Below are 10039 nucleotides of genomic sequence, written 5' to 3'. Positions count from 1 at the left end.
ATAATATTTAAATGAATAATTTCACTTTTGCCTCACGAACTGACTTTATAAAAAGAATTTTATCAAGTAAAAACTATTTTTCATTGCAAATGCTTTAAAACTAGCGTTTTACAAGAAATTGTAGATTTGTTAATCAGTTTTACAATTCTCTGTAAAATTGTAAATCAATCTTACAAGTTTTTGTAAACTTGTAAACCAATTTTACAGGGAATTGTAAACTTGTAAATCAGATTTACAGGTACCTGTAAAATTGTGAGTCAATTTTACAATTTACAAGTTTACAATTATTGTAGCTGTAACGGGCCCCTGCTGTTGAACAGATCTGTTCACCAGCAGCAAATATATATGCAGCAGCTTCAATGCTCTGATTAAATTTCACTTTGTCTATTCCGATTAAAAGCAACAAAATGATGAAACACAGACACAATTTCGGTTATATATATAAAAATCCATCAAAATAGCCTTAACATACACAATGCGAATCGGGAAGATATATTTTAGTTCAATAAATGTGAATGTACAAATGATTGGTGTTTTTTGTATTCCATTGGGAAGTGAATGTTATGTTCCCATTTGAAAAAGAAACAAAATGCTTATAATTATTCTGAGTGAAACATATATGAAATGAGCTACGGATCATTTGTCTAACCATTATTATGCATACAGTACCAGTAATTGAATCTGTTGTTCGCACGAGACACAATCTTACGATTGCTAATGAAATGAATGACTGATGCGAATCCTATTCCGTTAAAAATAAAATCCTAAATATATTTTGCATGTAAATGTTTGTACATTAATAGCCATTCAACACATCGTTTCTTTGGTTGTATCCAAATTTTGCGAACGTTATCACAATGGAATTGGCCTTGGTAATCATTTGAATCTATGGTGACGATGACTATCCATATTTTGTCATTTCGAGCCGGCTTTATTGAGTGGAGTGGTATTGCATGTGTAAAATTTAGCATTTATCGAAACAGAATCAGAAACAAAATCCCTTCACTCTTTGATTACACAAATTTTGAATTTTTGAAATTCGTGAACAAGCACCTCGATCTTCATCATTCATCAAGACGAGCGACAGAAAGGCATAGTTTTGTACCGAAGCACCATCAAAGCTCTCGAAAACGATTCAACATGAAACATAAAATATCGAGCAACATGACTGATAATCGTTGACACAATGGGAACAGATTCCGAAAATAAACAAGTAATGAAAAGATAAATACACACACATTTCTATGCATTTAAACATTTAATACAACCAGAGTGCTCTGTAACAGCGGGGGAGAACAATGCAAAGACACACACACACATCAAGTGAATAAATACGATGAGCGCATATAATACAGCATTTGTATGTTCACCTTTTACGACATTGACACGAAGCCAAAGTAAACAAATTAATGAAACCAATTCACTGGGAAATGTGTGCTGTATACAGTTCGAATTCGTAATCAATTGTTGTTTTGTTTGCTTTGTGATCAATTCACCGTTCTCGTTTTTATGTGGTTTATTTTCTCTCTCTCTCTCTCTCTCTCTCTCTCTCTTCATATTTTTCGTTCTCTGTTAATCAGAATATAATCTGAATACAAGTCGACAAGCATAACAAAGCCGAGCTCTATATTGAGTCTATAAGTCAAGCCGTGCGCTATTGTTGTTGTTATATCATGGTCTAGTCGGTCTCTTGTTGTGTAAAAATACACAATTAGAATCAAATGTATGAACAGGACAATTGCGAAAATTCAAGTCACTGAAATTTACCGAAGCGACAACTTAATCCTCCCAGACAATTTATGGATACGCTTTCGATACTCCCAAAATTTATCGCTTTACATGAGCTTTGCTAATAAATTAAATCAATCACTCGTAACCTTTTTTCTCTCTTTCTACCCTTCTACTCAGAATGTAATTAGCGTTTATAGCCGTTTTTTTTCTCTCTCCTCATCAATTGACATTCATTATCAACGATCGGGCGCTCTACGTCTATTGAACCATTCCGAATGCGAGTCTTTAATCAATAAAAACTTGTGTCACAATGGTATACCATATACATACACTACGTAATTCGTCATCGTATCAAGAACATACATGAAAAATTGACTCGATCTAATTGACTAACAACTTAAAAGCTCAATACATTTCAAGTCAAATACACAAATTTCACAATATTTCCAATATACAACAATGACAGTGAATCGCTTATGGCATATGCCCTTGACATAGAAGTAAAACTGCTATTTTCGGCATGGCAAAATAGTTGAAGTCACCATTTCGTGGACAAGTCCCGTTAAATATGAATGAGCAATTTTACGACAAACGTTTCATGTCATAGAATACTTTTCATGTGTTTTATCAAAAAAAAAAAAAATATATATATATACTGTAGACTGGTCCAAAAAAAAAGTTGAGATATTGAAGCTCCCCGATCGGTTTTCGAAAATTGGCCTCAAAAAAATAGGTTTGGCATCAAAAAATCGAAAATTCATGAAATTTTTGAGTAAGGTAGTTTCGGAAATCATTTTAGATTGCAACTTTTCGACCTAAATCATTTTTCCAGCCAATTTTCGGCAAAAACTGTTGATGCGGTTTTATTTGGCTCGTCAATATCTATAACTTTTACCGAGACATCAGCCATTGAAAAGGCATTCTGGGCCAGTTACAGTGTAAAGTGACCGAAAAATGGCAAATTTTCGGCATTTTTCGCATTTTCTGCTCTACTGGTCACCCAGGCGGTAAACTTTTGTTCAGCTTTTGACTTGTGTCGTGTAGCTAGAACCTGTACAAAAATATTGATACTTCTCAGATTACGATTTGGATGGTATTTGGCGACAATTGATTCACACATATAAGACAAATTTCAGGCCAAAATGAGCAAATCACAAACATGAGCTTCGGTTTGACAGGTAAAAACAAATGATTTCTACCTTTTCTGCCTTTGAACATCTAGTATGGTCCTTTACGAACATTTTGGGTACCTACATGACCAAATCGAGTGATGTTTTCACATATTTCTGGCCTCATATTCGTTTTTAACTCCCAAAAAATCGATTTTTGACCAAAAAATCCTTAAACATAGGCTTTTCAGGGATGGTGTCTTGGTGCAATGTTAGTTTTTCTCGAAAATATGGGGAGTCTACCCAGACAAAATCTCTCAAAATTGACTTTTTAAAGTATCTCCCGAATAAAATATACGTTTTTCATGGATTTTACTATAAAAATATCAATTTTTGTTGGGAAGATACCCCAAAAATCATTCATAAGAGATTCTGTGTGAGTAGATTCCCAATATTTCTCGAAAAAAATAACTTTGTACTAAGAAACTTATCCAAAAAGTGTATTTTTGGGGTACCTTCCGAACAAAAATTGATTATTTCATAGTAAAATCCATGAAAAACGTATATTTTGTTGGGGAGGTACCTTAAAAATTCAATTTTGAGAGTTTTTGTCTGGAACGAATCCCCATATTTTCAAGAAAAAATAACATTGCACTAAGACACCATCCCTGAAAAGCCTATACTTAAGGATTTTTTGGTCAAAAGTCGATTTTTTGGGAGTTGAAATCGAATATGAAGCCAGAAATATGTGAAAACATCACTCGATTTGGTCATGTAGGTACCCAAAATGTTCGTAAAGGACCATACTAGATGTTCAAAGGCAGAAAAGGTAGAAATCATTTGCTTTTACCTGTCAAACCGAAGCTCATGTTTGTGATTTGCTCATTTTGGCCAGAAATTTGTCTTATATGTGTGAATCAATTGTCGCCAAATTCCATCCAAATCGCAATCTGATAAGTACCAAAATTTTTGTACAGGTTCTAGCTACACGACACAAGTCAAAAACTGAACAAAAGTTTACCGCCTGGGTGACCAGTAGAGCAGAAAATGCGAAAAATGCCGAAAATTTGCCATTTTTCGGTCACTTTACACTGTAACTGGCCCAGAATGCCTTTTCAATGGCTGATGTCTCGGTAAAAGTTATAGATATTGACGAGCCAAATAAAACCCCATCACTGGTTTTGGCCGAAAATTGGCTGGAAAAATGATTTAGGTCGAAAAGTTGCAATCTAAAATGATTTCCGAAACTACCTTACTCAAAAATTTCATGAATTTTGAGAAAGTGGTTTCATTTCTACGTTTTTCGATTTTTTGATGTCAAACCTATTTTTTTTAGGCCAATTTTCGAAAATCGATCGGGGAGCTTGAATATCTCAACTTTATTTTTTGGACCAGTCTATATACTGTATATTATGTAATCTGTATATCTTTGAGTTGCTTTAATACATATTCATCTTTGTTTGCATGATATGTTGCAGGCAAGTCATGATATTTATTTTCCATTACAGTGGCTAATAAAACTGTGCCATAGTATATGTAGAAACGCATTTTGAGCTATGTGTGTTTGAAAAAGAATGAATCCCTATAATTTCCTTATAGCTTTGCGAATGAGTACATATTCATATGTACATCTGTGTATATACATATTGACTTGTCGCATTCATTCGCGAAGATTAACTTCAATTATTTATCTGTCATAATAAAATAAGATTAGCCAAACATTGCATTTATGTACATAAACAAATGAGTATAATTAACGTTGAACATGCGAACACCAAATTAATAGGATGGCATGGTTTCTGCCAGCTTTTTGATATTGGTGTTGAGAATCTAAATTCAAACAATAAGCACGCACACATATCCTTTACAAACACACATACATAAACACACAAAGGCCTTCCACAGAGATTGAAAATTGTCTTGACGGGAACGTACTCCATAAGACTGTATATTTTTAACTTTTATATCATTCCTTCAGTGAATGCTCTTTGCTCGCTTTTGATTATCCTTCGTCTGATTGAACCGCCACTACAGAGACCCAGCTTCTTTGTGTGTGTGTGTGTGTATGGTATCCTGCAATTGTGTGCGTAGATGCCATTATGCAGTTGCAGAAAAAAAGGATTCATAATGGAATTGCTACTATGTGTATGTTCCGTTTGATGTTGATACGACTTTGAAAATTCAATTAAATGCAAAATATTTACGATTTTCTGCTCACATACTCGATATAGGTGCATCGAATGTGATATTCTAGAGAAGCTCCACGCATATAAATCGATTATTGAATTATGAATAAATAATAATAATAATAATAAAGAGCCAGTGGCCCGGAGCAACAGCAAAGAACCATCGATTATTGGTTTGCGCACAAATTGGTTAATGATTTTCTGATATTTCGTTCCTTGAACGCATTCAAAGCATATATTGAAAAATTATGTATATCAGTTTTTGAAAATTGTGTTGAATGATGTGCTTTGGCCGCAACCCAATTAATCACTCGGAATACATTCGATACCAATGAATGCCATAATGCTGATCATTGTGACGTTTTACAAAATCGAACAAGACAGAGACAGAAACAATGGAAACAAAGACGATACGAGAATAGAATAAAGCGATATCCAAATTCATAAATTCATTTGCATCGGATGGACGAATCAAATAGCAAATCTTGCAAATCAATTGTTTGCACATTGAAATTTATGAAAAAAGGGAATGAGAATTCAAACGAGGCGGCGCAACGGAGGTTGTTTGTGTTGAATTGAATATTGATATACGGTGCATTATGATGTACCGTATCCATTCGAATGCAATGAAAACGCTTGCCCATTCCAATCATCTTAGTGTCTTCATGTCTTCATATTTGATCATTGCCGTCGTCGTTTCACTTTGATTCTTCTGCATTCTATGTCATTGTTGTTTGTTTCTCTTTTTTTATTGACATTGTGCGCGCTTCACTTTTATGTAAATATTATTATCTACCAGCTATCACCTTGTGTCTGCGCTCTGCGATTTACGTTCACTCTACGGTCGTGTGTGCTTTACGGTCGTGTGTGCTCATTTATTCGTTCATTCGTTTATTCGCCTGCTGATTCTCGGAATGTGATGAATCAATTCAAAGAAAAGCATATTGTAAATGTGACCCAATTTATAATGCAATGACGTCACAATCACGCTTGCGCCCCATGTAAATATCAGCTCAGCCAGCTGCTGAACAAATAAATGTGCATTGTGCATGCCTTTTTCACTTTAACGAATGCAATTTAAGTCAGAAAAACATTGATACGATTTGCAATGCATTTATACGATCATTTGAAAATGAAAATGTCCGCAATATTTCCATCATTTTCCACTGGAGAACACTTAAAACTTTCTAATTTGAGGAAGAGTGTGAGTTGGATTGCATTCGGTTTCATTTCGTGTCGTTTTGTTAACTCTTTCATTCTTGCTTTGAACAAAACAAATTGGTCCATCCCTTGGTTTTATGTATCACTTTACATTGAAGTCATCAAATGACAAGCTGCTAGCGACGTCTCACTGCAATAATGTGAACTACAGTCCACACCATATATTTTTTCTTCTTCTTAATTTTTTCTGTTGTGAGTGGGTAGTGTAGGTTGTCTCAATGGGATGTTATTCCAGCTTCATAAGAAGAATAAGAATTCAATCAAAAGAAGAAGCTGAATAGCGGATGAAGCAGCAAAAACAACAGCGATGAAACGCGTTGTGTGGTTCATTCAGATGCATCTTATTTTCAGTAATAACGTTCCGAATTTTGACTATCCAGAGGACGCCGTCGTCAATTGAGTTCCAACAAACAAACAAACAAATACATATAATAACATACAGCGCATTCCAGGTTTGCATTTTGTCAGATATGAAAAGCAATTGAAATGTTGTGATTCGTTGAGCGAAACATTTTCCACTCGAACGGACTGGTGCAAAGTGAAATGGAAATTATTGACTTAAAAATTTGACATAGGAAGAGAGAGATAGAGCGCGTGTACAGAGACACTAATGTTCGTGATTATTTCAACAGAAGACCGTAAAAGTAAAGCATCTGACGTGGAAATCATGTTGTCAATCTCCAGCCTTGGGCTTATGTTTGCTGAAAATGTTGTCATTTCCATTTGTAGACACTTCACATTTACAATTCACTTGAGCATTTCGGTACAAATCCTCCAGAATTAAGTTTATTTGCCGCGGGGCTAATTTATTTGATAAGAAGAAAAATAATGATAAATGAAGAGTGAAATAAGAAGCGTTCACCTAGAACATGTAAAGAACAGCAATAAATTTAGTTAAAGTATAAAGAAAAACATTGGCATATTTCATTTTTTATTCACCACGTTGGAGCAAAATTGCGTGCGTGCGTACGCACCAAACATATTTCGACATATATTTTATCCATGCTGGATATTTTCAATAAATGCGTTCGCACTCGCACACACATATAATACGATACATAAAACATTTTGGCATTTTTTGTTAAGGACGGCTGTTTCGCATGTTTCGAAGTCTCAGCCCCAAATCGTGAAATATAAATAAATTTATCCAATAAGCAACGAGATTATTTAATCATAGTTGTGTTTGTATTTGCAGACAACGCAACTACGTACTATGAATCGCATTCACTTATGCAAATCAACATTGAAGTGAAATGTGCGGTGCGTTCTAGACGCACTCACGTCAAAACATATTTAGATTCCATATAGACAAAACCAAGTGGTTTTTGCGTATGCATGTTTCATTGCATTAATGAAATTGCGAAGCTGGCTCGCGATTGAGCGCGAATAGAAAAAAAGCATGAATAGGGATAGGAAAATTAAAGAAAGTATAGAGAAAGTAAATGGTGAAAAGGGTGCGCGCTGCTGGCGAAATTTACATTGACATGCAAAGTTGAAGTGAATTAATCAAAATACACAACATAGCACAAAGGCGCTTTAGTACACTTCACTGACAGGCAACCGAGCACATGTATCATTTCGCATATGTCTGATTATGATCAGTGTTTGTGCAATAATTCTTTTCTTCGGTGATTTTTGTTGTTGTTGTGTACATCGTCTTTGTTTTGCCTGCCATTGAATTTTTCTTCTCACATCGGTTGATTTTTAGCTATTGTTCGACTCTTGACTTGTCGCGCTCTCTCATCGAATAATCCACTGACTACATACACCATTTTCTAAAGGCTTCGTGAAAAATACAACTACCGACGGCAAACAAAAAGAAACTTAAACAATTTTCATCAAAGTTTGTGCAAGTTCACGTCAATCATTGTACGCATCGCACCAATATCGGTCGTCTTCCACCCTCTTGACAGTTTCTTTTTTGCTTTCCTAGCTCAATGCACCAAATTTAATTTATTTCAGAACGGTACGGTCATGCAATGAACATGGTACGAAGAACTAGGGAGCTTGAGCTTCGATACGATGCGGAGAGATTAGACTAACACATTTTTGGCTGTGTGCATTCATAAGAGAATCTTGGAGTTTTCATCAAACATACACATACATATAGTTCTATTAAATTCATTGGCCAAATATTTGAATTTGAAAAAAAAAAAAAATCAGGAGCCCTTTCGCACCCGTTCACACATATATATGAACAAAAAAGCACACATCTTTGGATATTGTAACCAGATGCGTCACACTTTTCGACAAAGAGACAAAGACACCACACAACGCAAAACACGAAAACAAAACCGAAATCTGATGCGCGCGAATGTGAAAGTCCCATGAAAACTTCACAATGCAAACAATTTCATCGAGTAAAATGGCTCATAATTGCGAGAGGCCCATACCAGCAGCACCAATCTAACAATACATGAAAATGCTTTACATTGGCCCCTAAACGGCTCAAAAGCTGTAAAGCTCAATAAACACATTGTGTCGAAATGTTCGGTTTTTGCATGGTTGGCCGTAGTACCATCACAGCAGACATACACACACACACACACACACACACGTGCGCACGGCAAATGCACGCTAAAGACATTCGGCTGGCAAATGGCTCCGACGATCACCATTCTCTGTCTCCCACTCAACGAGCTAGAAAAAGTAAATCTGTCGAACGTGTTTGGAAAGAGGCACAAAAAATGAGGAGAATCGGATCAAAATACCTATTTAATTTTTGTGTGTCGATATTTTAAACAAAAATTCGGTGGTGGCTTGCTGGTAAATGCTTCAGCATACATAAACACTCACGCAGACACACTGCATTCACCATGTTACTATTTACGTCTGTTATGTTTATTATGTGCACTTTCGTGCTCGGCTTTTATTTGATTTTCTTCGATTTGCTCGTCGTTCTTTTTTCTGTGCAGCCATTGTCAGTGCAGGCAATAAATGCCTTCGACTCTTTTGTGCTACAGCAAATATTTTCGAGTTACGATGAACGTACGAATTGTGCAATTTTTGATGACTCGGCTGAATTGCTTGGATGTACAATTTTGCCGTCAGAATTTCGTCAATAAAAGGTCTTTGTATTCGAGATAATACATTCAATTTAGCTGCTTTCAGAGAGGAGGAAGAAAGGAAGGAGTGTGTTACTCTCTATCGCTCTCTTGCTGCGTTTGTCGCTATGCTGGGCCATTTTTATTTTTTCATCGTATGGACATTTAGTGCCGCTTCATTTTTTTGTCCTTTAGCAATAATATGTGAATTGGATTGAGCACAGGTGCGATATGTCTCCTATCGTTTTTGTGTGTTGTGATCTAATATGATGTGATGTTCGTAGTAGAAGAAAAATCACATCAGTTAACGAAATACACATGAACGAGCAGACGCTTAGATTGATTGGATTGTACGATGAAAATGCAAAATATGTTGTTAACCAAACACCCAGAAGAAAAAGCCCTCAACGTCTACGAATTGAAAAAGCATTGATGTTCGGTTTTAATTTGGTAAATTTTTTTCTGCTCGGTCAACTTTTGTCTGAGCGCAGCAAGAATGCAGCTGTCGCTTTCCGCTGACGCACATACGTTTCCCTTCTTTCATACTTTTTTTTCTCTTGATTTTCTATATTTTTTTGTGGTTTATTTTTTTCCATTTCTTCGTAATGGTGCACTACTCAAATTATTCACGACAAAAACAATTGCGACGAAATGGGGTGAAACGAACAGATTTCAGCCACGGTCTGTGAATGTTAAATGGAGAAAGAAAACAACAAAAAAGAAAACGAATCGAAAAAAAAAAACTCTG

At 35.6% G+C, this 10039-nt stretch overlaps 1 protein-coding gene across 2 annotated transcripts in view; it reads right to left on the bottom strand.

Annotated features, from left to right (window-relative positions):
- The window catches only part of LOC129575510 (octopamine receptor beta-3R-like), a 75016-nt gene that overhangs the window by 3128 nt on the left and 61849 nt on the right, over positions 1–10039 (bottom strand). The gene's annotated exons all lie outside the window — the stretch shown is intronic.

This window comes from Sitodiplosis mosellana, unplaced genomic scaffold (genome assembly GCF_009176505.1).
Source record: "Sitodiplosis mosellana isolate CC-2019 unplaced genomic scaffold, AAFC_SMos_1.0 Smas_scaffold_6167, whole genome shotgun sequence".
In the NCBI taxonomy this organism is placed as follows: domain Eukaryota; kingdom Metazoa; phylum Arthropoda; class Insecta; order Diptera; family Cecidomyiidae; genus Sitodiplosis; species Sitodiplosis mosellana.
Note: the sequence above shows the minus strand (reverse complement) of the source record. Positions and strands in the feature narration are given on the sequence as shown.